General features: G+C 38.1%; 1 protein-coding gene across 5 annotated transcripts in view; it reads left to right on the top strand.

Annotated features, from left to right (window-relative positions):
* Positions 1 to 27,608, top strand: part of LOC5570937 (protein outspread) — a 656,156-nt gene that overhangs the window by 603,821 nt on the left and 24,727 nt on the right. The gene's annotated exons all lie outside the window — the stretch shown is intronic.

Here is a 27,608-nt window from a genome sequence, read left to right as displayed (position 1 = left end):
GGGACGAAACGTTCCGTTTTATTGTTCGCTGCCAGCGTTCATTGCCTACTTCGTTTTCCTCAACCGCTCGCCATCCACATAAAGCAAATAAAACGTAAAACCATATGCGCGCATCATAAGGGCCTATGAAAAATGAATTAATTCATCTTACGCCATCTCCGCTCGATGACGGCGCGCTGAGGCACCGGGTAAGTATACTTGTTCTTCTGGACCAGGTTCTGTGAGGGTATGCGACATGGGTAATATTTTGGAGACCTCTGAGAACGCCTCGAAAACCCCTTGAGTCCATTAACTCGAACTGATTTCCTCCGTTTCACGAAATGGTTCAATTTATGATTAAGTTAAGTATTAGAGTTTTCAACATATAAAATTTCTTGAATTTATATCGACAAACTGCTTCCATACGCATAATTGTCCCATGTTCTAAAATATGCAAACGAGAGAAACACTATTGAATATTTCAACTAAGATGTTATTTGTGACAAATTTAATGAAATTGTTGTAATAGTATGAAGAATAAGGTATTTTGTAGTTCCTAAGGAATACTCCTGTGAGTAGGCTACATTGCCTTTGTAAACTTCTGAAAAATTCTTAGGTCGCGATATCTACTGTTAGTCCCTGTAAATCGCTTTGGAATTTTTGAGACTATTTAGAAAACCCTTGGAAAATGTTAAGAACTCTTGTAGATTTCTTTAGAATTACTGAGAAATCATACGGAATGTATTAAAACCACCCGTAATGAAGTAAGAAAAAGAGTACAAGTTCAAATTTCGGACGTGAAGCTATGGACAGAACTTCAATTCGCTCCTATGAAAGTCAACGTAGCTTGTGAATTGCCTTGGACAAGACACTTTTTTCATGATTTCATGCAATACCGAAAGGGAATTTCAGTTGATTTCGCAGACTCAAGGCACAGTATAGCCATAGGTTCCCAAACTTTTCGAAAGCGTGACTCACTTTACCAGTTTTGAACTGAAACATTCGAAATCATTTGTTATTTCGTCAGGATGGGATTCGATTACAAAGTTTTGCATATCGCATACCCTCAAGTTCTGTGCCTCACCTCTCTGTAGTTCGGCCGTTCGTCTCTCGGTGGCGATAAATGCATTCCGTATGGAGCACCAGCATGTGCACTATAGGCCTTATAATGATGTTAACAAGTGAAATAAAGCATAATTTACGTGGTATACACGAGTGTACGTGCCTTTTATTGGCTTGTTAAAACCGTGTCGCCTCGCGAAGATTTCGCATTCGCTGGCTTGTTTGAACTTCTTCTGCTCTAGATAGAACTATAGCGGGTGAAACGAAAACTCCCCATGACCACAAGGAATTAGTTGCCGCGATTCGACGCTTCTTGATTGCGATTGAGTTCGCAGTAGGAGCAACAGTGCAATTCTTATGGCACGAGCAACGACAAACTCAAGAACATTAAGGGGAAAATAGTACCTACAAAATAGGCGGTCTTCGTTGAGCTAATGTTTTATTAGCAGACTGATGAGGAATATTTTTCAGAAAGCCTTACTTTCCTGCTTGGCACCTTCTGGAAATCTAAACATCATTAGATCCATTCTTTCACAAGATCTCAACAAAACTTTTTAATTACTGCTGATTTTGAAGATATTATGAAGTACCTTCGGGACCAACATTTCCATGGGCATAGCCAGCGGCAGAGGGGGAGTGGTTGACTTTGCTAAAAAGATTTTAGCTTCATATGTAGATAAAAGTGCGTCATAATATTTTTTATTCATTTCTTGAAAATTGTCTAAAGCATTCCTATTAATAAAACAATTGCGTCCTAATTGATGTCTTGAAGATTGTGTGGGGTTCATCAATCAATAAGAGTAAGGAGAGGCAGAAGTTTGACCTTAGAGGAATAATCTATATTTTCAGAAAAAAAAACTACAGTCGACCTTCCACATCTCGATGATCTACATCTCGATATCTCTCCCTATGTCGATGATTTTATAAGTCGCTTCAGTCTGCATATATTTTCACTCTCCATATCTCGATGTGTTTCTGTTGGTTTTTCGTTCTTAATTTTCTCTCCGTATGTCGATATGACCAATATCGAAGATTACTAGATCAGAGTTTTAGGATTCAAAACAAATTAGGAACACAAAATGACGTCTGTTTGTGTATTACTTTCTTGGCAACGGTGTGTTTTTCAAACTAGTATTCATCAGAAATTTGTTCTTTGTCTCGGTCTCTCCCTATCTCGATGGTCCCTTTAATATCGAGATGTGGAGAGGCGATTGTATAACAGTTCAAAAGAAATAAAAACCACACAGCAAACCTTCAACATATTGGCTACAATTTTGCTGAACAACTTTGTGTCAGAATATTCACCCATTTTAAGATATAACAGTTTTCAAATGGATTGTCTTTAATGAACTTTTGCCCCATCGGTGGCAATCTGGGGCAAAAGTTCGCTGTCTGAAACACAAAACAACGATATTTTTACGACAGGCATATTTTATACCAGCTAATAAACATATGTTTGCAGAAGAATGCACACTCAATTTTCACCAAGAGATTGTCTAAAACAAGATTTTTTGTAATATGCCCAAACATATCAGTTTTTCTCAAAACAAAACAAAAAACGTGAAATATGGCTGACTTTGTTCATACGAGTAGTCATAATCTGGGAGGGAGGCACAGATAGTACACACGAAATTTGAAACATTTTTTTTCTATGCGGCAAGATAACTCCAGTTTGCCAACGACAATCAAGGCAGGCTTGGCGAAAATGGCTAGTTTTCATTTGTTGTGTACTTTCGATCTTTCTGGACAAACATTGAAAAACGGCCACAGTTTTCTATGCGTTTAATATTCAGTTTTATTGAAAACAGTAGAAAGAGCTTCATTCCAATACGTTATATTCAATTAGAATAAACGGTATTCTCGCGACGTTACTTTTGAATGAGCATGAATTGATTCTAATTCGATTTTTGCTACTTTTGATGAAACCCAAAAATATGCTTTGGCTAATTACGCGCTTTTATCATGTTTGTCCATTGTTTAAGATCTGGGCTCACAGTGACAGTTCGTGAGAGCAAAATCTCGGCTCACTGTGACGTAGAGAAATTTTCTATTGGTTTCTCCCTTCCAGGTCATAATTTGCTAAAATTAAAGATAATAAAGGATGTCCACGATGAAATTGCCACACTATGAAATTGCTCTAACTTTTTAACCGTTGGGTAGAATTTAATGAAAATTTGGAAGGATTTAGTTCATAGTACCGTTTTGATTCATATTACGGACAGCTTCAAATTCCGGACACTCTACTTTGTATGGGAAACATTTCACTCAAAATGTTTCAATTTTCGCTGTTCAAAAGTTCTCAATTTCAATGCTCGTTTTAGTAAACTTTTTCCATAAATATCTTTGGAAATTTATAATGCCCAACTACCTTAGATGTCTCTTTGGTGGTTTAACGATTTCGATTGATGATTTGACTGTTCCATTAATGATTATCATGACCTGTCCGGAATTCGATTCAAAGTGTCCGGAATATGAGGCAAAAGTGAGGAAGCGTCCGGAATAAGAATCATGAAAAGGCCACACATTTTGATTTATTTAAAATTATTGAAGTTGCGGAAGCGTATTCTTCACCCACCGTTCGAAAGTAAAGGGCTTCCGACGCTCGATAGTGCTAAGGAATCATACAGAATGATTTATTTTGTATGCTCTATACTGGGTTATATTTCTCTGAGTCCTTAAGTGTCCGTAATATGAATCAAAACGGTATATTATTTACATCTTGCAAGTTTTAAAGTCCTGTGATCAAAACTCGCGGAAATGGAGTCGAAAGAACAGCTCGTGCGTGATAAAATCTTGCGCATTTATCACGAGAACAAGGATCTCTCGCACCGTTCCATCGCTTAAACGTTGGGAATCGCGAATTCCACGGTGTCGCGAGTGATTAAGCGGTTCGAGGAACGATTGACCACCAATCGGAAGCCCAGATGTGAAGGAAAAAGTATTTCACAACCGTGTAGTTGGGGCCTTCAACCGAAACCCAAACGCTTCGTTCGGGATGTGGCTAAGAACCTGTACCTAAGCCGAAGTTTTGTCCTGAAGGCCAAAACTAAGGCTGGGCTTCGAACGTTCAGGGTACAAAAGGCCCCTAATCGCGACGGGAAGCAGAACAAGTCCGCCAAAACCCGTGCCAGGAAGTTGTACCTCAACATGCTGACGAAAGTTGAATACTGCATCATGGACGACGAAACATATATGAAGGCCGATTGTGGATGTGGATACGAGTAACTGACACTGAAGAAGACTGCAACTGGTAGTCGAAATACGCGTATCTGTCAAAGATAAGCATTTAGGAGCGAAAATTTAGAGGTACACGGTACTCCATCTACTTTAAAGTTTCTCTATTGAGATTCTGCTCAGAGGATTCGAACATTAATAAGAGAATAATTTGTACGTCTAAAAACAGCAAATGGTCATAACTTTTACAAATATCAAACGATTTCTATAATATTTGGAGTGAAAGCCTCTTACTTGAATAGCATTCGAATCTGATCCAGTAATCTCAAAAAAACTCTTGTCTCACTTAAACTTGTGCCACAGTTTATTCTAGACTTCTACCAAATTTTACCAGAAATTACTCGAACGTTTTACCAATAAATTTTTATAGGAATCTGGTGAAAGTCTATTATGGAACTTAAAAAGATAATGTCAAGGATCCTCGACCAGTGGATTGCAACAAAATTGTAATGTAAAGGAAATTTTGTTATAATTTTTGTTATTTTAACTACTAACTAGCCGAAATTATAACAAATTTTATTAGAAAAAAAAACGTGCTTACTGAGTAACTGAGTCTGTTACAACGCTGGTCGAATTGGTTATATTAAAACAAATTCAAACTAATTCACAGAATTCAATAAGGAATAGCTCTACATATTCCCAGGAATTAGTTCCTCGGAGTGCTTCGAATTTCTCCAACGAGTACTACAAACCGTTTTTTGGAAGCCTACCAGAACCTTTTTCCAAACACAAGGATTTGCTTCATGATCAAAAGTACTAGTAAAGAACTTACTAAGAAGTTGAATGCGATTCCCCCATTTTTTTTTGTCTAAGATGGCACCTTCTAGCACATTCTACTGCATATTTTTTCATGCAATGCCTATCTCCTTTCTCAAAGTTTACGCTTGATTTTAATATATTAATTCTTGTTGAAATTAAACATTAGACTTATTAAAAAAGGTTCAAGGACACCTCAGTTAGAACTCCCTTAAGAACCATTTCAAAGATTTTTCCAGAAATTCCACTAATTTCCCTTAAGCTACACCGGGGCAAGTTGAAACGGGTGAGGCAAGATTAAATGCAAAGATCTGAATATAATGCCAATAATTGTTAGTGAGTTTTTCTTCCCTTAAAGATTGATTGATGTGTTAACTTAATGTTACTGTAGTAACATTTCTCATCATTATAAAATTTCTTTATGATACCTTGTCCTTTCACCTTTCTCCAACCGTTTCAACTTGCCCCGGTGTACCTTATAGAATTTTTACAGAATTCAAACCAATATCAATTCTTTATTCTGTGCATTCTGAACAATTCCATCTTAAACTGCTGATATTGTTTTACATTGTCTTATTGTCTTGTCTTAGTTTAAAAAAAAACTCTACAGACTGATGCTTGAAACTATAAAACATTACGAATGCGACATTTAAAAACATTTTTGGATTGGCGAAATTCATGTAGATGAGTTATTTCATTGTGCTGAACGTCAATTCTCAAAACAAATGGCGTATGATGCCTGTCCACACGTAGAATAGCAGATGAAGGTTCAATGCATTCTACAATAGGCAACATTATTAGCAAATGCCAAGTCCAGTAATCTTTCGTGTCCATTTGTAACGTCACAAATCTGTTTTAGTCCGAATGCAAGTATATTTTCAGTAAGCGTGATTTCTTGTTCAGAAGAAGCGTTTATAGGTAAGTAGCAAACAACTTCGTCATCAAAGTGCCATGTTAAGCGGGGTAGGTTTTAATCACCAACGACAACAACGGATTCATCGGTGTTAGCCATGTCAAGAATTTAGCAAATAGATGAAGAGTGCGTAGAGTACAAGCTTCTTCAAAGAAGTTTGCAGAATACCTCCGATAAACGGAGTTGGTTTGAGAATTTCCCATGCATAGTTTTCCGAGCATTCTTTCCCGGTTTATCCTACGAATCACTCCAGATATGACATAGTAAGAAAATTCACTAGGTGGTTCTTTGGGATTCCATGAGACATATTCACAAGAATTTATGTTTGTCGGAGACGAACCAGCCAACGGCTGAAAGTCTCGATAATAAGGATAATAATAATAATACAAGAATTTAATCCTAAAATTACCTGTGGAGTTCTATTGTGGACTTCTCAGAAATTTTATATAGACAAACATTTAACCAGAAACACAAAAGACAAAATTTGTTTTTCTAATCCTGTGATTTGCCTAATCTGATGATTTTTCTCCGAATTCCTTCAAATTTTCAAAAAAAATCTTCCAAAGATACTTCGGCAATTATTTCAGAGATTTTTCAAGGACTTTTACTTATGCTTCGTCAGGTTTTTCTATCATTTATCACACAGATATAGATTTCTCTATAAACACCAAAAGTTCATCTACAGAAGCCAAAGAATTTCTCAACATATTGCTTTTTGGATTCCACAAGTTTCTAAATGAAATAATTTTCACAAATTTCTTCAAGAAATATTTTTAGAAAAAAAAATCCTGTGCAATTTTACTGAAATGAATTTTTAGAATTTTTAGAAATTTAATAAAAAATTTCCAGTAGAATTTTCGAAGCATTCTTGGGACAATTTATATAGGAATCTCTGGGTAAATTTCTGGAGAAACTCTACTCAAAAGAACTCCAAGGAGACAAATAATATTTTTTTGTTATTATTTTTGCGAAGCTACTAAAGAAATTCGTGGAGGAATTATTATCTGCTTCCCTGTAGGAATTTTCACTTCCTGAAAAAAAACTTAGATTTTTGGTGTTAAGGCATGGAGTAATGAAATAGCTGGAGATTATCTCAAGAAGAAAGTTAGATTAAATTTGAAGAAAAATCCTGACAAAACATTGACAGTATCTCTTAACCAGTCCTTAGAAAAATTCAAACTGTAATTCCTGAATAAAATCCACAGGAAATATTTAGAGATGGAATCCAGGAAAAGTGAAAAATCATGGGAATAGTTAATGGATGAAAATGCAAATTCCCTGTAGGAGAACTTAAAAACAAACAATGTCAATATATTTAGGAATCTCTAGACAAATTCCTGAAGAAAATTCCAACGCATTTTTCGGAAGAATACTTGCTTGGATGCATGGTTAAATTCGGAAGAAGAAATGTAAAAAATTGAAGAAACACATCTAGTCAACTTATGAGCAATTTTCAAATCTAAATCCACCGTCCATTATTCGAATTCTGGGGAATTTTCCAGGGGGCTATAAAATGTCGATTTCCCCGTAGCTTACAACAAAAACACATTGAAAATAGTTTCTTCATTTATTTAGCGGCTTACACAATTGTTTACTCTTTTACTTGTGTTTTTCTAGCAACCGTGTAATTTTTGAGCAAAAGCGCACTTAAATCAATTCCGTCATTATGCGCCATACCCTTAAGCTGGGTAGTAGTTATAAGTTAACGTGGACAACCCAAAACTGTCAGATTCCCCAAAAGTGTCAGATTCTCAAAAATGTCAAAATCACGTTGGCCATGGTTCATATATATGTGGTTGACAAACTTGGAGGACCCGTGGAATTTCCTAATAATGACAACCGTAGTGGATTCTTCTCCTTTAAAGATTTCTGGTAAAATCTTTGTCAGAAGCCTGATTGTTCTTTGGACTCCAAGAAGTTTTACGCATTTTTTGTGATATCATCAAATATAGGGGAACCTGGTCCAATTCAGACCCTGTTCTAATTCGGACCATCAAGCATTTCTCAATACTGGCGTTACTGTAAAGATCGTGTATACCGTAATCCGGGGTAACATTGATCAGCGGGGCAACATTGATCGCAATGACCCTCCTCGTAAAAAGTTCAATTCAACATTTATCGATGAAATATTTTCAATGCATGAATGGTGATTCCCTACCTTCTATTCATGAGCTAATGTACATTTGGGTTTTTGCAAAAATTGAGATGTGTTTATGCGAAAAATTTTCAACTTTTGGAAATAATGATTTTCATGATAATGGACGACACGCTCAAAGAATCATGTCTTACATGAATTCTGAAAACGATATGAGCAGAAGAAATGCAGTTATTACTAAAAATGACATTGCTGAAAACGATTCCGTTGTCAAAACTTTTACATATATGTTCAGTTAAGCATAATTCACAAAGTACTGAAACGAATGCAAATATTCCTTAAGAAATTGCCTACCTTTGGGCGTATTCCACAATTCAAGGTGTTTTTATTTTTTAAATAACTCGAAAAGTAAATAACTTGTAAGAGTTTGGCCTCCATATTCGGCTTCAGGGACCATGATTTTAGTAAGTAATGATATTTTCAACATTACCGAACGTTGTTTTGCATGGGTGATCAATGTTACCCCATATCAGCTTAATAAAAAAAACACATAAAACATGTTTTTAAACATGGTTTAAACTTTAAGAAAACAAAATACAGTACATAGACACGAGCATTGAGTGCCAGTACTTGTTTTAAAAATATAAAACTTGCCACATATAGAATTTCAAATTAAATTTTTAAGAAATATCCAAAAAAAAAATGATCAATGTTACCCCGGATTATGGTACCGTTTTTCTGCTCACCGTTTGGCTTAGATCTAACACAATAAATTTGACGTGTTTCAGTTATTTTATATGCTTTTTATATTAGTTCATTATTTTGAAGTGTTCAGGTTTACTGTCTGTTGGCGATATTTCCAAGCTTCTGTAAGCGACAATAATTCTCCAAACTCTCTGTGTTATTTTACAATCGAATCTCCCTAGCCTAAGCTTTCATCTGACCATATGGTTTTGATAGGTCTATGCGCTGATTGTGCTCAACTAATTAGAAAATCACAAAATGTGTGCTGGTCCAATCCGGACCATTTGACATGGTTCAATACGGACCTCTTGATTTTCAACGAGCACTCAGTCCAACAGTTCCACCTCGTGAAAGTCTCCACGACTTCGTAGAAAATCACAAAAGTTGCAATATTGATCAATGGTGCCTTTGTTTCAGTTGCGGTCAAGAAAAAGTCTTTGAAACAAAAATAAGAAATACAATAGACCACCGAAATAGAGGAATCAATAAATCAGCTTTCTCAAAAGCATCTCCATCAATACCACAGCCAAGCTGTATCCAAATTAAACATACGTTACAAAAAAAAGTTTACGAGTACTGAGAACAATACAATCAACTTTCCCATACTCGATATTCTGTGTTTTTGTTCCCTGATTCGAAAGAATGTGCATATTAAAGGGACAATATAGTGTACTTTAATCCATAAATATCAGTCGATACTTCTCCAACTTGATTTTCCGAGACTTCGAGTCTGTTTGTTGTCTGTTTCAGTTTCCCATACAAGATCACCTTTTCAACCCGATATTTCATTGCAAAGTTTCAATGTATTTTGTCAAAATAAAAAGCCCTTAAATTTTAAACTATGTGTATTTCATCTCGCTAGCTCCCATATACGATAGTCCGTTTAAAATCGAGTCAGGAAGAGTTGACTGTATCCAATTTTAAACCAGTTTTTGATACATTTTTAATGAAATTCATATATCACTTGAGCTTGCCTGACTCGAATAAGTTTGAAATTTTTCACACATTGAGTTTATTTTTTATGCTTGCGCTTATAGAAAAAGTTCAATAAGCTTTGATATCAAACAAATCTGAGTTATATTTTGTTACTAATAATGCAAATAACTATAAAATATAGGGTAGTCCGAATTAGAACATGGGGGGGTCCGAATTGGAACAGGGTTGATCCAATTCGAACCTTTTGGAGAAGTTGGTTCAAACATGGCTAGTCATGTCCTGGTAGGAGCTATCACAAAACTATCTGACAGAAAAATGTGCGCGCTGAATCGCGCTTCCACGAAAACATAATACTTTTCATGCCGTTCATCGTGCTGAAAAAATATGGCCAAAAAACTGTAACCAGGTCCGAATTGGAACATGTTCCCCTAACAATATTTTGACCTTCAAATTAAAGCAGTTGATTTTGAATACTTTTTCCGTCGACCATGAGAAAAATTAACGCCCTCCTTGCCATGAGAATAAGTGCGTTCGAAAGCTTAAAACCAGAGCTTTCAAGTAAGATACAATTTATTTTGCCACAACTTGCGATAGATCACTTTTACCACATTTGAATGTGTACGGAACGCAATTCCTATTAAATAATAACAACCCTGTGCTATGCTAACACGTGCATTGCAATCGGAGTAGCCATGAATAGCATGTGGTGTGATTTGTGATACGATCTGAGCAAGTACATGTTACATCACGTAAAACTTTACCATTTAAATTTTCTTATATTATGTCTTTAGTATCACATTTCCATAATATTTGTATGGATGATACATCAAAAAATCCCCTTTTTCTAACAGTGTTTCGTATTTTATGAAAGCTCCCCAATCTTGGTGATGAACTTCTTCAGAAATCACTTGAATTCCAACATATATTTTGGACGAATTCTTGGATTTTTTTTTTTTGCTTGACAAATTGAAATCATTGAACAATTTCAAAACAATAAAAGAATCACTTTATGATATTGTCAGCATAATTGTAGATTTTGACGAGATGATCATGACAGTTTTTGTGAAAGACTTCCATTATTATTGATTATTTTTTTGTTATAATGTTTCGTCAAAAATATCACTTTAGTACAATGTTATTACTTTTGAAGTCGTGGTTAAAAAAATTATTTAAAATATGTGTTGAAATTTAACTTATACCTGACGTTCAGTGGAAATTTTTTTAATATTTATCACTAAATACCTGAGATCTAGCCTGTCCAAGTTGATCATTTTGTATGGAAAATTGAATAAGTTGCTAATGTATTGTCCAATACTGTATAGCCTAATTATCTGACCAAATATTCAAAATAAAAGCCCATACTGCTCGAACATGGCAAAAAATATGTTAAACATATAATTTAAGCCATTTTAAAGAAAGTTTGAGGGTTTGAACGACATTTGTTCTAGATCGCACCACTGTGCACCGTATAGATCTGGAGTACCCATAAATATTTAGAAAACCAAAAATAGAATACTCTAATGACGGTAATTGCATTCTTTTAACATACGACTAGAGTAACGTCAATTAAACACTAGAACAATACCTCACTTGAAATACTTTGTAGATTTGCCAAACACTTTCAGAAAGCTCAAAACAATAAATTCAAGTAATTGTAATCATCAATCATTTCATTACCCTATCCATTAACAAAGCGAAACTCAAATTCCACTCCACATCTTCTTCTTCTTCTTTCTGGCATTACGTCCCAACTGGGACAAAGCCTGCTTCTCAGATTAGTGTTCTTATGAGCACTTCCACAGTTATTAACTGAGAGCTTTCTTTGCCGATTGACCATTTTTGCATGTGTATATCGTGTGGCAGGTACGAAGATACTCTATGCCCTGGGAATCGAGAAAATTTCCTTCACGAAAAGATCCTCAACCAGCGGGATTCGAACCCACGACCCTCAGCATGGTCATGCTGAATAGCTGCGCGTTTACCGCTACGGCTATCTGGGCCCCACATAGCGAATCGACATTGAAGATGTTTCTTTTTAATCCTATATATGTTTTGCACAACCCAATAAATTTTCAGCTTAATCGGTCCACTAAAGCTCGAAGCTACTTTTGCAAAGTTTTGATGGTATTGTTGAAATGAGACAAAAGATAGAAAAAATTGTATGGCCTCCAGTGTTACCTTAAATTTCAAGTTGAATTCACACTTTTTTTTAAATTGTTGACACTTTTGAGAACACTATTATTGGTCATTCTGCTACACCATAAAGTTGGACACGATACCCATAATTAAATTTTGTTCGTTACAAATTAATAGACCTTATTGATAGAACGTAAGACTAATGTCAACGATTAAATAAATAAGGCACTAATTTGTCTCCTCATCCTACATGTAAGCTCATTTTGTAGGCTACATAGCACTAGAGAGATGCGTAAGTAAGGACTGTATGCCAATATTACAGTAATTACTGCTTCCTCTTTAGTTATTCATACAACTTATTATCGACGTTAAGGGGCATCCACATTGTCATGAGTAATTCGTCCGTACGCCAAGCCCAATACACTCATTCATACATTCACACAATCCACATTTGCTCATAATTGAATCGAAAATATCACCCCAAGCGAGAGTGAATGGGAACAGAAATAGCCAATCTGTCCTTAAACTATTGCCCTACTAATAATCCAGGGCTCGTAAATCACCCAAATGGATATGATTCATGCATGCTGTTCGATTCGGGTTTGAAGTGCTAAGCGCCACTATTACCGCCCCAGCCACTGCCAGTCGCCATACCAGTCTTGCTAGTATGAAACATTAGCTTCATCGGAGGAGGCGGTTACCAAAAGACCACTTCACTTTTCGTTGCTTGCGCCATAAAAATCATAAACGGCGGCACCCTTCATAATAAGCTCATGACAAAAAATAGGCTGCCCACGAATGTCTCAGTTCTTAGTAGGCTGTGATCTTGGCCAACATGTTGGGTTGCTTGTACCTATTTCACAGTCTACTGTGAGTCAAGGCCACCATGATGCCATAACTCACAGGAATGTGGTGTTCGTGGAAATTTAAATTTTAGGAAGAATATTCAAAATTCAGAATGATTGAAACGCATGCTACGACACAAATTAATCGACAGCGTACAAAATGTGACCAGAGTTTTTTGAAACGCTCAGCATGGATTTCTTACCAGCAGGCAGAGCCTTACCATTTATGGAAACCGGCAGTTGTGAGGCACTTGGCAGGAGCCACTGTCACCCTCTGAGATGGTTAATGTCTGCGCGACTTCGGAAACAAATTCCCTTTCTGCAGCAGGCATCAGGTTGACGGAAGAAGTCAGCAACCGACACACCGTAAGCTGGTGCAGTTAAGGTCATACCATTAATTATACCAAAGCGGAATAGGAAGTGCAAGTGCAAATCAATCCACAACAGAAGAAGAAAAAAACAGTTGTCGTGATGTGTTAAATAACTCTGGCAAATAACGTAGATGTAATTTTATAGGGGCAATCTTTGTTTTCATAGAAAAACGTTACTGCCGCTTACGTTCGATTGTTGGAAAACTTATGATTATCACTAATAAAATATGGACTTACGGTAATAAACGTAGGATTTATGGTACCATTAAAAGTAATAGGCCACTCATGCAGAGATTGAACCGTTGTCAATACATTTATTTGCCAGCTACTCGGCTAAACTCACGACTCCATGGCAACCGGTGGAACGTGCGGTGATACGTTACGCGCCTGCTACTGCGACGACGATGGCGGTGGTATTGTAAATATGCTTTTTCATTCACTGATTGCATTGCTGTGTGCTGTGAGGCATTGCTCACGGACAAAAGATCTCTTATTCACCTGACTACTTGGATCAGTGATACTGTAGCTGGGGTAATTGCCTTATTTAAGTTGTGTCGTCCAAAAACATTTATTCGTCAGAAAAACGTACTAAAAACTTATTTCTCAGCTTAATATTCTACACCCAAATCTACTCTGTCATCATTCAAGATATTCATATCCGTTAACGATGATACAGATGGGTTATAGCGTCTATCTAATGCAGAGAAATTCCGTCATAATTTCAATCAGATTTACAGTACAAATGTGAAAACGCAACATGATATGTTTTCAGATCATCATTCTGTATTGGTACATTATTATTTTTCATTTGGTTTTACATCAATTAACTTGATTCGTGGCGAACACCGCGAAGCAAACAAATTGTCTGGATCTCGTGAAAACCGTGTCTCGACATAACACCTTCAAGCGCAATATTGAACAACAAGCACCAAAGTCCATCGCCCTGTCGTAGTCCCCGCCGAGACTGGAAAGAACTGGAGTGTTCGCCCGAGATCTTCACGCAGTTTTGCACGCCGTCCATCGTTGCTCTAATCAACCTTGTCAGCTTCCCGGGAAAGCTGTTCTCGTCCATGATCTTCCATAGCTCTACACGGTGAATACTGTCATATGCCACCTTGAAATCGATGAACAGATGGTGCATAGGGACCTGATACTCACGGCATTTCTGGAGGTTTTGCCGCACGGAAAAGATCTGGTCCGTTGTCGAGCGGCCGTCGACGAAACCTGCTTGATAACTTTCCACGCACTCGTTTGCTATAGACGACGGAAGATAATCTGGGATAGCACGTTGTAGACGGCGATTAGGATAGTGATTGCAGCTGCTCCGGTAGCTGCTCCGTTTCCCGGATTCTGACTGTCAGCCGATGCAGACAAGCGGCCAACCTGTCCGGGCCCAACTTGATGAGTTTGGCTCCGATACCATCCTTGCCAGCGGCCTTGTTGTTTTTGAGCTATTGAATGGCATCCTTAACTTCCCCCATCGTGGAAGCTGGTTGGTTCCCACTGTCCGATGTGCTAACGTAGCCATCGCCTTCGCTGTCCTGACTTTCTGTGCCTGCGTTCTCTGCGCCATTCAGGTGTTCATTGTAGTGCTGCTTCCACCTTTCGATTACCTCTCGTCCGTCCGTCAAGATGCTCCCATCCTTATCCCGGCACATTTCATCTCGCGGCACGAAGCCTTTGCGTGATTTAATAAGACTTTCTTTTTGACTTTCTGAGCCATACACTAGGTACTTGTCATACAAATTCACGCGAAGGAAGCAGGTAAAGCAATCTAATTCACTAATAAATATATTAAAACACTATAAACACTATCGAAGACAGGTCGAGATCCAGTTTGAACTTAGAGTCATGAAAAAAGAAGACCTTTGAAACTTTATCCGTAGTGTTCACTGATCATTATTCCGAAGAAGCCTTCATGTATTGATCCGTGCATATCTATAATTTCCATTAAGCCGCTACGTACATCCGGAAATGAACTGAACCTCAAACATCGATCTGCTCCAATTAAAAGGCAATTCATAAAAATGCAGATATGATGTGATTATACGCATTACTTTGACTATCTTTATGGACCTCGTCAAAGCTGTCAGATTGAATCTCCCACGCTGGCTGACCGAGCTCGGCTGACAAGTCTGGCGCTGCCGACTAGACTCGCGCCGCGTTCCCTTTGAAGACATGTGTGTGTTTTGATTCTGACTGGCCACAGTACCGAGTGATCGAAACGAACTGAAAAGCAGCTCAATTAATATTGAAATTGTTTTCGATCGGCCGCCTGCCCCCGACTTCGAGTCAGGTTTCGCATCGACTTATTGTCTCGACGCCGCCGCCAAGCAATAAGATAGATATCGCGACATATTGGCACAAATGTCAAGTCTGCCTATATTGGAGGCTGGAAAGATTTCTTAGAGTAGATTTACGGGACCGAGAATGTGTGGATGCATTTAATACACGGTAATAAATTTCCGTTCTGAGATGTACTCTGAGCAAAACAAACATTAATTGAAATATGCGAACGCGGAGTACGGCTTCATAACGCCCTCGCGGTTTCCAGTTGGCTGCTGGATTGTATGATCGTTTGTTTGGTAACTAAGACTATAAATCATTCGACGGTTGCTGATCAATACCTGAAAGTGCGATGCCTGCGGTTCATTATTGATTTGTGATCGATTTGTGAATGTTGAATACAAGCGTTGCTGTTTTATAAAAGTTAGATAAAGATGTGGAACAGTTGTAAATAGCTATATTTATAATCGCATCTAATGAGAAAAGGACTAGCCACTCAGTATTAAAAATCCATGTAAATTTAAGCTATTTCTAATGCACATGAAGAGAATGCCAAAGATAGCGTGAAATTATGCTTGCAATTAAATTTACAAGCTTTGATTAATGTGAATTTTAATCAACGCGTAAATTTACATGCTGTTGTGTTTGGGTTCTGATGCTTCATGTTTGACAAGAGAAACGAACGAGCAGAAAAGGAATCCAGGTGAAGGAACCGATTATTATTCGACCAGTACGAGGGGACAACACTATTTTTCACTATAATGCTTCTTTTTCAATCGAAAGGAAAGAAAACAAACGAGCTTGAATAAAAACAGTATTTATTTCGCCTTTAAATCAATAATTATAGGGCTCTGTTTTAATCAACTACCTGTCATGCACTTCACAAATGTTCCAGATTCACACAGGACACGAGTTCAGAAAATTTATGTTCCATAGTTTGATTCCACATTCTATTCTCTGCCACAAACTCCGCAGCACATTGCACACAAGAATAATTATTACTGAACACAAATCCACAAAATAAACTAAGAATAACTTTGAGTTTTCACTAATCGATCAAACCGAAGCAAAGTACACTGTTCCAATACACAGTGATTTTTTTTGCCGATTTTGTGATCGAAATAGAATAGCGTCTAAACCGTTGGTTTTAGCGAAAAAGTTTGTTCAGGGAAGTTTCTGGATTTGTAAAAGCGCTTCTTTTGATACTAGCGGCCAGGTGATTAAATCACCTAAAAGTGAGATAAAAAAATATTTTTTTTATCTGTTGAAGATAGACGGTCGGTGTCTTCAGCAAAGTTGTAGCACATGTTAATTCAAGACACTTTGTCGAAGACACCAAATTTCTATCTCTTATACATTATAAGATATGTCATTTTTTCTTAAAATGACCCTTAAAAATCAAAATTTTAGTATAACTTTTATCTAACATTTTTGACATTTTTTGTGCCTTCTACAAAGTTGTTCAACTACCAAAACTACATGTTTTTGCTGAACATTGCAACTTGCTATCTCTTATGGTAAAATAGTTATTTCTAGATAATCGATTTTTATGGGGCTTTTTTGGACTAATAGCATTAGTTTGGACGCAGATTGACGCACTTGGCGATTTGTGATTTTGAAAGGGCTATTTCATGACTTTCAAATGACACCAAGAACTTTTGGCCAGAAGCGGTCTATTGATTTTTATGTTTTAACTAGTTAAACCATAAAAATGCATTTAATTGCGGTTTTACGACTTTTTTCTCGTTTTCATTGCGTTATTTAATATGACACATGCTGCATTTGATACGTTATGGTCATATTCATTGTTTTTAAGTTATTCCCTCACCTACAGACTTCATTTAGCATGGATTTTTTTTGTTTTGGTCATAACGTTTGACCCAACTTTTTACTCTCCATAGAGCGTTACGTAATTTGTGAACGATGCCATTTGTTTGTCACGCAACTTTTATTTTTGTTGCTACTATGTAATGTCCTTGTTCGTTTAGAAATCTCGCGACACGCGACATAGCTAATAAAAATCGTTTTCGTATTATAAAAATTCTTCTATGATGTATGAACAAAATTTAAACAAAACTGATCGTGAATAATATGTGTGCCGACATTTCTATAGTGAAAGTAAATTTCACTCATACTAATGCAGACAAAGTATTTGCTGATTTAAAATAAAACTGTACCAGTGAGCGCCGACTGCACATGAATCAGAACTTTAACTTCAGTGCATGTTTTTGAATTCTGTTATAACTGTTAAAAACTCCGTGAATTTAGTGAGATCTGTTCAAAATGTCTAGTTTAACAAATACAACTATAAATTTTATTTTAAATTAGTTGTACCATTCCTTATTACAATGATTAATCATTTTTATTTGTTTGTTTAATTTGTTTACCGGCAAAACAGACCGATGCTTGAAGTAGGAGGGAACATGGAAAAGAAAGCAGTAAGGATTGTTTATTGACCATGTTGCGTATCGCGAGATTTTGAAATGAGCAAATATGTTACGCTCAGCTACTTACAAATAAAAGTTGCGTGACAAACAAATGGCATCGTTCACAAATTACGTAACGCTCTATGAAAAGTCAAAAGTTGGGTGAAACGTTATGACTCAAACAAAAAGAAAAACATGTCCATGCTAAATGAAGTCTGTAGGAGAGGGAATAACTTAAAAACAATGAATATGACCATAACGTATCAAATGCAGCATGTGTCATATTAAATAACGCAATGAAAATGAGAAAAAAAGTCGTAAAACCGCAATTAAATGCATTTTTATGGTTTAACTAGTTAAAACATAACAATCAATAGACCGCTTCTGGCCAAAAGTTCTTGGTGTCATTTGAAAGTCATGAAATAGCCCTTTCAAAATCACAAATCGCCAAGTGCGTCAATCTGCGTCCAAACTAATGCTATTAGTCCAAAAAAGCCCCATAAAAATCGATTATCTAGAAATAACTATTTTACCATAAGAGATAGCAAGTTGCAATGTTCAGCAAAAACATGTAGTTTTGGTAGTTGAACAACTTTGTAGAAGGCACAAAAAATGTCAAAAATGTTAGAAAAAAGTTGTACTCAAATTTTGATTTTAAAGGGTTATTTTAAGAAAAAATGAGATATCTTGTAATGTGTAAGAGATAGAAATTTGGTGTCTTCGACAAAGTGTCTTGAATTAACATGTGCTACAACTTTGCTGAAGACACCGACCGTCTATCTTCAACAGATAAAAAAAATATTTTTTTATCTCACTTTTAGGTGATTTAATCACCTGGCCGCTAGTATCAAAAGAAGCGCTTTTACAAATCAAGAAACTTCCCTGAACAAACTTTTTCGCTAAAACCAACGGTTTAGACGCTATTCTATTTCGATCACAAAATCGGCAAAAAAAAATCACTGTGCAATATGGCTGATTTCTACTACGGAGGCCACACCAGCGCTAGTCGCAATCACACACTATTCGTGTAAAATTAATCGTTTTCTGCTGAATCTGAACTCAGCGCAGAAATTGTAGTTTTCAATCGTCTATGGATCAAAATGCATGTGCATTAGAAAGCATATATTTTTACGCTTGTTTGAAGATTGTGAGAAGCAACTTTCTGTGATTTCCACAATTATTCCGTTTAATATTCAGATTTTTGATCTGTGCATTCTGTGATAAAATTCAAATTAATAAAGTAAAAGAGAAACAATATCACAAAGTTTTGCACAGAAAGAAAAATCCGCGAAATTTCAGCGTAAAATCATGCACATGAAGGAAATACTGGATTTGTCGCAAATTTACACGTCACGTCGTGTAAAATTACAATAGCATCATGTAAGTTTCCGTTATACATCGTGTAATCTAGCATGGACTATAACCGATTACGCGACAATTCGCATGATCTTGATGTAATTTTCCACGCTTTGTCATGCAAATTTTCTCAAATCTGGCATTCCCTTTATGTGCATGATTTAACGCTGAAATTTACATGGATTATTCTTTCTGTGTGGATTATAATTCTCATATATTGGAATACATTCAGATTGTCCAGCAAACTGGCAACAATGACATGCACACTCCGAAAAATCATGTGATTTTACGTCTTTCGGATGCACATAAAAGAAGCGAGCCGTATGACGTGCATTTATGTCACATTTCAATTATCACAGCGTCTGATTCGGGAAATGCCGATCATAGTGACATCGTTTTCGTGTCCTTTAACGTGTAAAATTACATTTTTCGTTCAATACATCTTCAAGGACACATTTTTGTGTCGTTTTATCATTTACATCATGTGTCATTCAGTCATACTATGAATTACGTCCACAGTAATTTCCATTATTTTTAAGAGTGTGGTGAAATCATTCTAAATATGTATATTATGTTTTGCAATTTCTTATCGTTCGCCGTATTTCCTTGCATTCCACACAGAAAGAAAAATCCATGTAAATTTCAGCGTAAAATCATGCACATAGAGGGAATGCCTGATTTCTCGCAAATTTACATGGCACATCGTGTAAAATTACATCAACATCATGTAAATTTATGCGAATTATCGCGTAATGGGTTAGGATCCATGCTAGATTACACGATGTAAGGCGAAAACTTACATGATGTTATTGTAATTTTACACGAGTTTGCGACAAATCTGGCATTCCCTTCATGTGCATAATTTTACGCTGAGTTTTACTTGGATTTTTCTTTCTGTGCAACCTTACTCGTACAGAGCCTGCTTTTCAGTTTAGAATGATCACTATCACATTTATTAACTGAGCGCTTACACAGTTCGAACGAAACGTGTAAATTTCTGAGATATATAATGCACATAATTGGAGTGTGGAGTGTCATGGATATTTACATGATATGTCATGTAAACTTCAATAACAATTCATGTAATCTAGCAGGATCCTGTGTGGTTACATGACATATAACACATTTTTACATGATTTCAGACTTAAATGTACATGACCTCATGTTTACATCGCATAAATGAAGTTTACATGACGTGTAATCTTCATTATTTTTAACAGTGTAGGATATCACTTGACCATTTTTATAAAGTGCATGGTGTTTTCTTTTTCAAGGGGAAAATCTGCAACCAGACCCCTGAGAATTCTGCGGCGTGGGGATTGCACCAACGACGACCCACTTAAGCCAGTCCATGCTCTGTATGCGGTGTACAGAATACACAGATTATTTACCCTTGGCCTACCTTTTCTGTCTGGAACCAGCTGACGGTATTACTTCGGAAAGGGGCATACAACACCTTTACACATGTAGTCTTAGCAAATAGTTTCTTTTAGCCGACTTAAACATTGTTACAACCTCTGCAGCTGACTCTTGATCAGTGCGCTGTGGGCGCTGCAAATCCAGTACAATGTGTATGACAGCCGTTGTTACTGCAATACTGCATTCCATCACTCGGCATCCCCACACATCCTCTGGATTACATTGCCCGAAGACGTTTCTCTTCCGCATGTAGCGAGCAAGCGATCTCTCACAACAATTAAACGCAGGCAATCTAATACGACTTGCTCCGCTGTTTCCTCTTTACCAGCACAAGTGGTACACGCAGGATATTCTGAGTACCGTAAAACGGGGTAACTTTGATAGTTTTTTCGAAGAAAACTTGAATATTTATGCATGCTGATTCAAAGAATTATAATTTATATTTTTTAAACAAGTACTGGTATCCTAACTATCGATTGCAGTTAATAGATTTCCAAAAGATTTATTCTTAATGGATATATAATTTTTCATATAATCGAAAGTCGGTTTTCTGTTTTGGGGTAACTTTGATAATGGAGCATCAATCGAACAAAATTGAATGAATTACGCAACATTTATAGGGCGTTGCATACCTTTAGGCGTTTAACGTTATATGGAAATTTCTGACTTAGATTACAAAAATGGTCCCAGTTTGTAAAAATAGTTTTCTCTAAGGGTTTTGAGACCGAATTCGAGTTCTACTATAACTAGGCTATCAAGTATAAGTGACGAATTCATTATGACTTCATCAATAGTGATCGTATAACAGATTGTTTGAGCGCATTTCAAAATTGCTAAAATCTGGTAAATTTTCAATATTTGCATATAAATCCTCAAATGCACTTGATTCCAACGAAAATAGCTTTAACATGAAGTGTCATACTAATACTCTTTACTTTTGCATTCGTTTTGCTTAACAGATTAACAGGAACTTTGTTATTTCGTTTAGTATGTTGAGAGTCTCGCACTATCAAAGTTACCCGCATTATCAAAGTTACCCCGTTTTACGGTACCCGGACTTATGCAGGTACTGCCTACATCAACCATGTTCCGACAGAAACTTAAAGGTGGATGTTCACTTACCCATGGTTTCTTTGATACCAATCTGACACATTTGGTATTAGCCGATCATGTATTTTTAGTGGAGTTATCCCATTCCTACTGATAACCTCTAAGCGTTTCCTGTTAACACGCGTTGCGGTCTTCTCTGATACATCTGAAGTCTGAACCATAGGACATCTTCCTTGATGATCCGCCCGATTGGCTTGCTACTCTTAAGCACATGATCCTAAGAGTGCTTTCTCACCAAATAGTATAAAATGTGGCAAGCACAAAGATACTCAATACCCTGTCCTTTACGAAAAGATGTTCAACCGGTGGGATTCGAACCTACGACTCTCAGCTTGGTCTTGCTGAATAGTTACGCGTTCACCGCTACGCCTATTGAGGCTCTTTTGAGCGCTGCTGATGAGTTTATTTCGAAATCTATTTGGAAACGAGCTCGTTCGGCCATACTGCCATCAAATTCGAATAAATGTACCTTCTCAAATTGAAGTAATGATCGCAAAATTACAAGACCTCCGTTCAGCAATAACACCATGAGCACACCTCCTAGGAAATTTTATCACCTCTCAGGAATATCGCCGGGTAATCTCTGCGATGCGATCCGTGTCGAATCGCACGCCATTTAACGATCGAACGATCAGTGTTCCATCTGGTGCAACAATGTTGCCTGGGCACTATTCTAGCAGTAACAGAGCAGCTAATGTTCCTTGGCTGTATACCCACACCTCTCGAGTCAAGTGTGGAGAGAATGATGCATAAAGAGGCTCTCCCTAGAAGTGACCATCCGCCACGTTGCATCCAGATCAATAATAATAATCCTGTGAACTTGTGGGCCAGGGCCACAGTGTTATAAGTGGTGATCATTTGAATGGCCTGCGTCGCGTTTTGCACCCAATCATAATAATAATATGGATAAGCGATCGGTGGGATGGATGGATGGAGAGGGGTTTCTCCGGGAGGGGGGGAAGGAAATAGCATAAATTGCATTACAGCAGCCAGCGTAAAATCGGCAATAATGATTCGGTTTGAATGCATCTCCGGGTTCGTTGGAGGGTTTTTATCGCCTTGCTTGGTATTTAATTATTGTGCATATAACAAGTTTTCTGTTTTATTGCATAGGTGAATGAATCTTAGAATTAGAAAATTTGTTTTTTTTTTTGCAAAAGACTTCTTTTCAACGCAAGGACAACTCGAGCCTTATAATGTTGAACAAGTATCATTTTTCGTTAACTTATGATTTTTTCAATACCCAACCTGCAAGTCCAGACCCCAAGTTGTCGATCCTCTACACGATTTTTGGACATCACCATGTCGAGCACACAGCTTCCCAAATGTTTTAGGAATGAGCCCCTCTTAGCTATTAGGCACATTTTTCAATACACATAAAAAACAATTAAAATCGTTTTTTTTTGCTTAGTATTACATACTTGACATCTCGCCAAACAGATTTCCAATTATTAAAGTGACCAGACGTCACGGATTGTGCGGGACAGTCCCGGATTTAAGCAACCTGTCCCGCATCACCAAGCGTCCCGGAAAATGTCCCGGAATGTAGAGATAGCCAAAAATAACGGAATTTATACTTGAAATATGAACAATGTAATGTTATTCATCATTATATGGATATTCAATATTAACATCCACATACTGGTCGACTTTCTCAATGGTCCAAGAATATTCTAATCGGGATCTTAACAAGACATTGATCTTATTCCTACAAAATTTATGTAAAATATTGCAAAATATTATTGGCATTATAACATAATTCTCTTCGCAATTAAAAATTGTTGCAACTATTTAATTTCTGATTGAAATTTATAGAATCCACAAATTTTCCTATAAATCTATATTCAAACAAAATTCAAATAAAAATTATAAATTCCAGATTGTTCACGCTTAGAAATTTTTATAACATTTCAGTCGAAGTCTTGTCAAAATACTTTTTATTTTATTTTGGCTAATGATTTGGTTCACAATCTTCTCATGACAGTGTTAAGAAACCTCTCTTGATTCTGATTATAAACTCCAATAATTTGGATTTATTCTGTTCTAAAAAGGTTTTCTCAATTCCTGCAAAAAATTGAATGGAATCAATTCTGAAATCTTAGGATTATGCTAAGCAAAAGTACCTAAAACAAATTAAGAATCGGTATAGATTTAGATTCTTTCATGTTTTATTTTTAGTCCACAAACTCACAAGGATTTTGATTGCAACTCCTTAAAAATTCTGGATCAAAAATACCACGTGATTCAGAACTAAACTTATACTTCTTTTGTCATTACTTATCTGCAAAAAATTTAAAAGAACAGGTTTTGGAAATCTCACAACAATATTAGAAAACACATGTTAATTTTTGAGTAATAGTAAAAGTGCAAATTTGTAAAATAACTGTCGAATTAAACATTTCATAGAAATTACCTGAGAAATCTATCATTTTTTGTAGAAAATTTTATCAATTTCAACATAAACAATAAGAAAATGTATACTTTTCAATATCCCCTACACTTATTTTCAAAAATTTATCATTTTTGTCTCGCATTGAGGCCAAACATATCTGGTCACTTTACCAATTATCTAACAGCAAAACAAAATTATTTTTTGTGTTTATGTATTATTCTCATTAGGCCGTCTTTTATCAAAAGAATATTATTTATTTATTTGGTTTTACATCAATTAACTTGACAAAACCTCGCCAACAATATTTCCCCAATTCACTCGGCTCATGGCCGCTTCTCTCCATTTCCGACTGCGACCCACGCTCTCCAGATCCTGGTGCACCTGGTCATTCCACCTAGATCGCTGCGCCCCACGCCTCCTTCCGACCGGATTCGTGGCAAACACCATCTTTACAGGGCTGTTGTCCGGCATTCTTGCAACATGCCTTGCCCAGCATATCGCTCCAGTTTAAACCACCTTCAGGATATTGAGTTCGCCGTAAAGTTGAGCGAGCTCCTGATTCCTTCGTCGCCGCCACACACCGTTCTCCTGCACACCGCCGAAGATCGTCCGTAGCACCCGGCGTTTGAAAACCCCAAGAGCTTGCAAGTCCTCCTCGAGCATAGTCCGCGTATCATGTTCAAAGAGGACTACCGGTTTTATGAGCGTTTTGTACATCGTGCATTTGGTGCAGGGGTGAATCTTTCTTGACCTCAGTTTCTTCTAGAGCCCATAGTAGCCACGACTTCCACTGATGATGCGCCTTCGTATTTCCCGACTAACATTGTTGTCATCCGTCAGCAAGGATCCGAGGTAGACGAACTCTACACCACCTCGAAGATATCCCCGTCTATCGTAACACTGCTTCCTAGACGGGTCCTGTCGCGCTAAGCTCCGCCTACCAGCATGTTTGTTTTCGACGCATTCACCATTAACCCGATTCTTGCTGCTTCGCCTTTCAGGCGGGTGAACAATTCTGCAACCGTTTCAAATTTTCTCCCAATAATATCAATATTGTCCGCGAAGCAAACAAATTGTCCGGATCTCGTGAAAATCGTGCCGAAACTGTTAAGTTCGGCTCGGCATGACACCTTCAAGCACAATATTGAACAACAGGCCCGAAAGTCCATCAACCTGTCGTAGTCCCCGCCGAGATTCGAACGAACTGGAGTGTTCGCCCGAGATCTTCACGCAGTTTTGCACACCGTCCATCGTTGCTCTAATCAATATTGTGAGCTTTCCGGGAAAGCTGTGCTCGTCCATGATCTTCCATAGCTACACATAGATACACGGTCAATACTGTCGTATGCCACCTTGAAATCGATGTACAGATGGTGCGTAGAGACCTGGTACTGACGGCATTTCTGGAGGATTTGCCACACAGAAAAGATCTGGTCCATTATCGAGCGGCCATCGATGAAACCGGCCTGATAACTTGCCACGAACTCCTTTGCTATAGGTAATAGACGACGGAAGAGAATCTTGGATAGGATTTTATAGGCGGCGTTTAGGATAGAGATTGCACGATAATTTTCACACTCCGGTTTGTCGCCCTTTTTGTGGGCGTCCAAACCGGTTTGTCGCCCTTGCTTCCACTCCTCCGGTAACTGTTCCGTTTCCCAGATTCTGACTATCAGCCGATGTAGACAAGCGACCAACCTATCCAGGCCCATCTTAATGAGCTCGGCTGCGATACTATCCTTGCCAGCGGCCTTGTTGTTTTTGAGCTTTTCATTGGCATCCTTATCTTCCCCCATTGTGGGAGTTTTGATTTCCACTGTCCGCTGTGCTGACGTAGCCATTGTAATCGCTGTCCTGACCTTCTGTGCCTGTGTTCTCTGCGCCATTCAGGTGTTCATCGCAGTGCTGCTTCCACCTTTCGATCACCTCGCGCCCGTCCGTCAAGATGCTCCCATTCTTAACTCGGCAGGTTTCAGCTCGCGGCACGAAGCCTTTGCGGGATGTGTTGAGCTTCTGCTAGAACTTCCGCGATTCTTGAGAACAGTACAGAAACTCCATCTCTTGGCATTCCACCTCTTCCAGGCGGCACTTTTTGTCCCAGAATAGACGGGTTTGCTGTTTTCGCATCAGTCGTTCCACGTTTTGCCGCGTACCATGGGCCCATTCACAAATTTCATAACGCTAGAGGGGGTGGCTGGGTGTCCTAGCGATGTTACGACCCATCTTCTTCTTCTTTCTGGCGTTACGTCCCCACTGGGACAGAGCCTGCTTCTCAGCTTAGTGTTCTTATGAGCACTTTCACAGTTATTAACTGAGAGCTTACTATGCCAATGACCATTTTTTTGCATGTGTATATCGTGTGGCAGGTACGAAGATACTCTATGCCCTGGGAAGTCGAGAAAATTTCCAACCCGGAAAGATCCTCGACCGGTGGGATTCGAACCCACGACCCTCAGCTTGGTCATGCTGAATAGCTGCGCGTTTACCGCAACGGCTATCTGGGCCCGTACGACCATACGACCCATACAAAAATTGAATAACACCACGACCCATACAAAAATTGAATAACATTCATACAAAAAGCGTTACAAGGGGTGGTTGGGTGCCCAAAATGGCCAATTTCAGCGTTCTGAAATAAATGAATGAACCCCATGCTGCAGCATTGCAGCCCGCGCTGCATTCTTCTCCTCCAGAACCTCCTGGCACTCCTCGTTGATCCAATCGTTTCTTGATCTCCGTTCCACATATCCGATAATGCTTTCGACAGCGTCGTTAATGGCTGCTTTGACTGTCCTCCAGCAGTCCTCAAGAGGGACCCTATCGAGCTCGACCACATCCGGCAACGCTGCCTCAAGATGTTGCACGTACGCACTGGCGACATCCGGTTATTTCAGTCGCGCTAGATTATACCGAGGCGGGCATCTGTACCTTACATCGTTGATGACGGATAGTTTTGGGCACAGTTTCACCATCACCAGGTAGTGGTCGGAGTCAATGTTAGCGCCACGATAGGTTCTGAAGTCGGTTTAGTCAGAGAAATACCGTCCATCGAACAAAACGGGCTCGATTTGCGATTCTGTCTGCTGAGGTGATCTCCAGATGTACCTATAAGGGAGGAACTAGGTGCTACAAATGGCCATATTCTTGGGGGTGGCAAAATCCTTCAGTTGTAGGCCGTTCTCGTTCGTCAGCCGGTGGGCGCTGAACTTTCCAATCATCGGTCTGAACTCCTCCTCCTGGCCAATCTGAACGAACAAATCTCCAATGATTATCCTAACGTCGTGGCATGGGCGTACTTGCGTAAAATGCGTCCTTGTCATCATCAGTGCTTGCGGAGTGTGGGCTATGCACGTTGATTATGCTGAAGTTAAGGAATCGGCCTTTGATTCTTAAATTGCACATTGGCCATCACCCGATCACGCGTCTTTGCATATCACCCATCACTGTAAAACCTGTTCCCAGCTGCGGCAACACGCAGATCACCTCTAAACGTTCGCACCATTACTCCTGTCCAGCACACATCGTAGCCGAAACCGCGGGTCTTCAGT

The sequence above is a fragment of the Aedes aegypti genome, chromosome 2 (assembly GCF_002204515.2).
Source record: "Aedes aegypti strain LVP_AGWG chromosome 2, AaegL5.0 Primary Assembly, whole genome shotgun sequence".
Lineage (NCBI taxonomy): Eukaryota > Metazoa > Arthropoda > Insecta > Diptera > Culicidae > Aedes > Aedes aegypti.
Note: the sequence above shows the minus strand (reverse complement) of the source record. Positions and strands in the feature narration are given on the sequence as shown.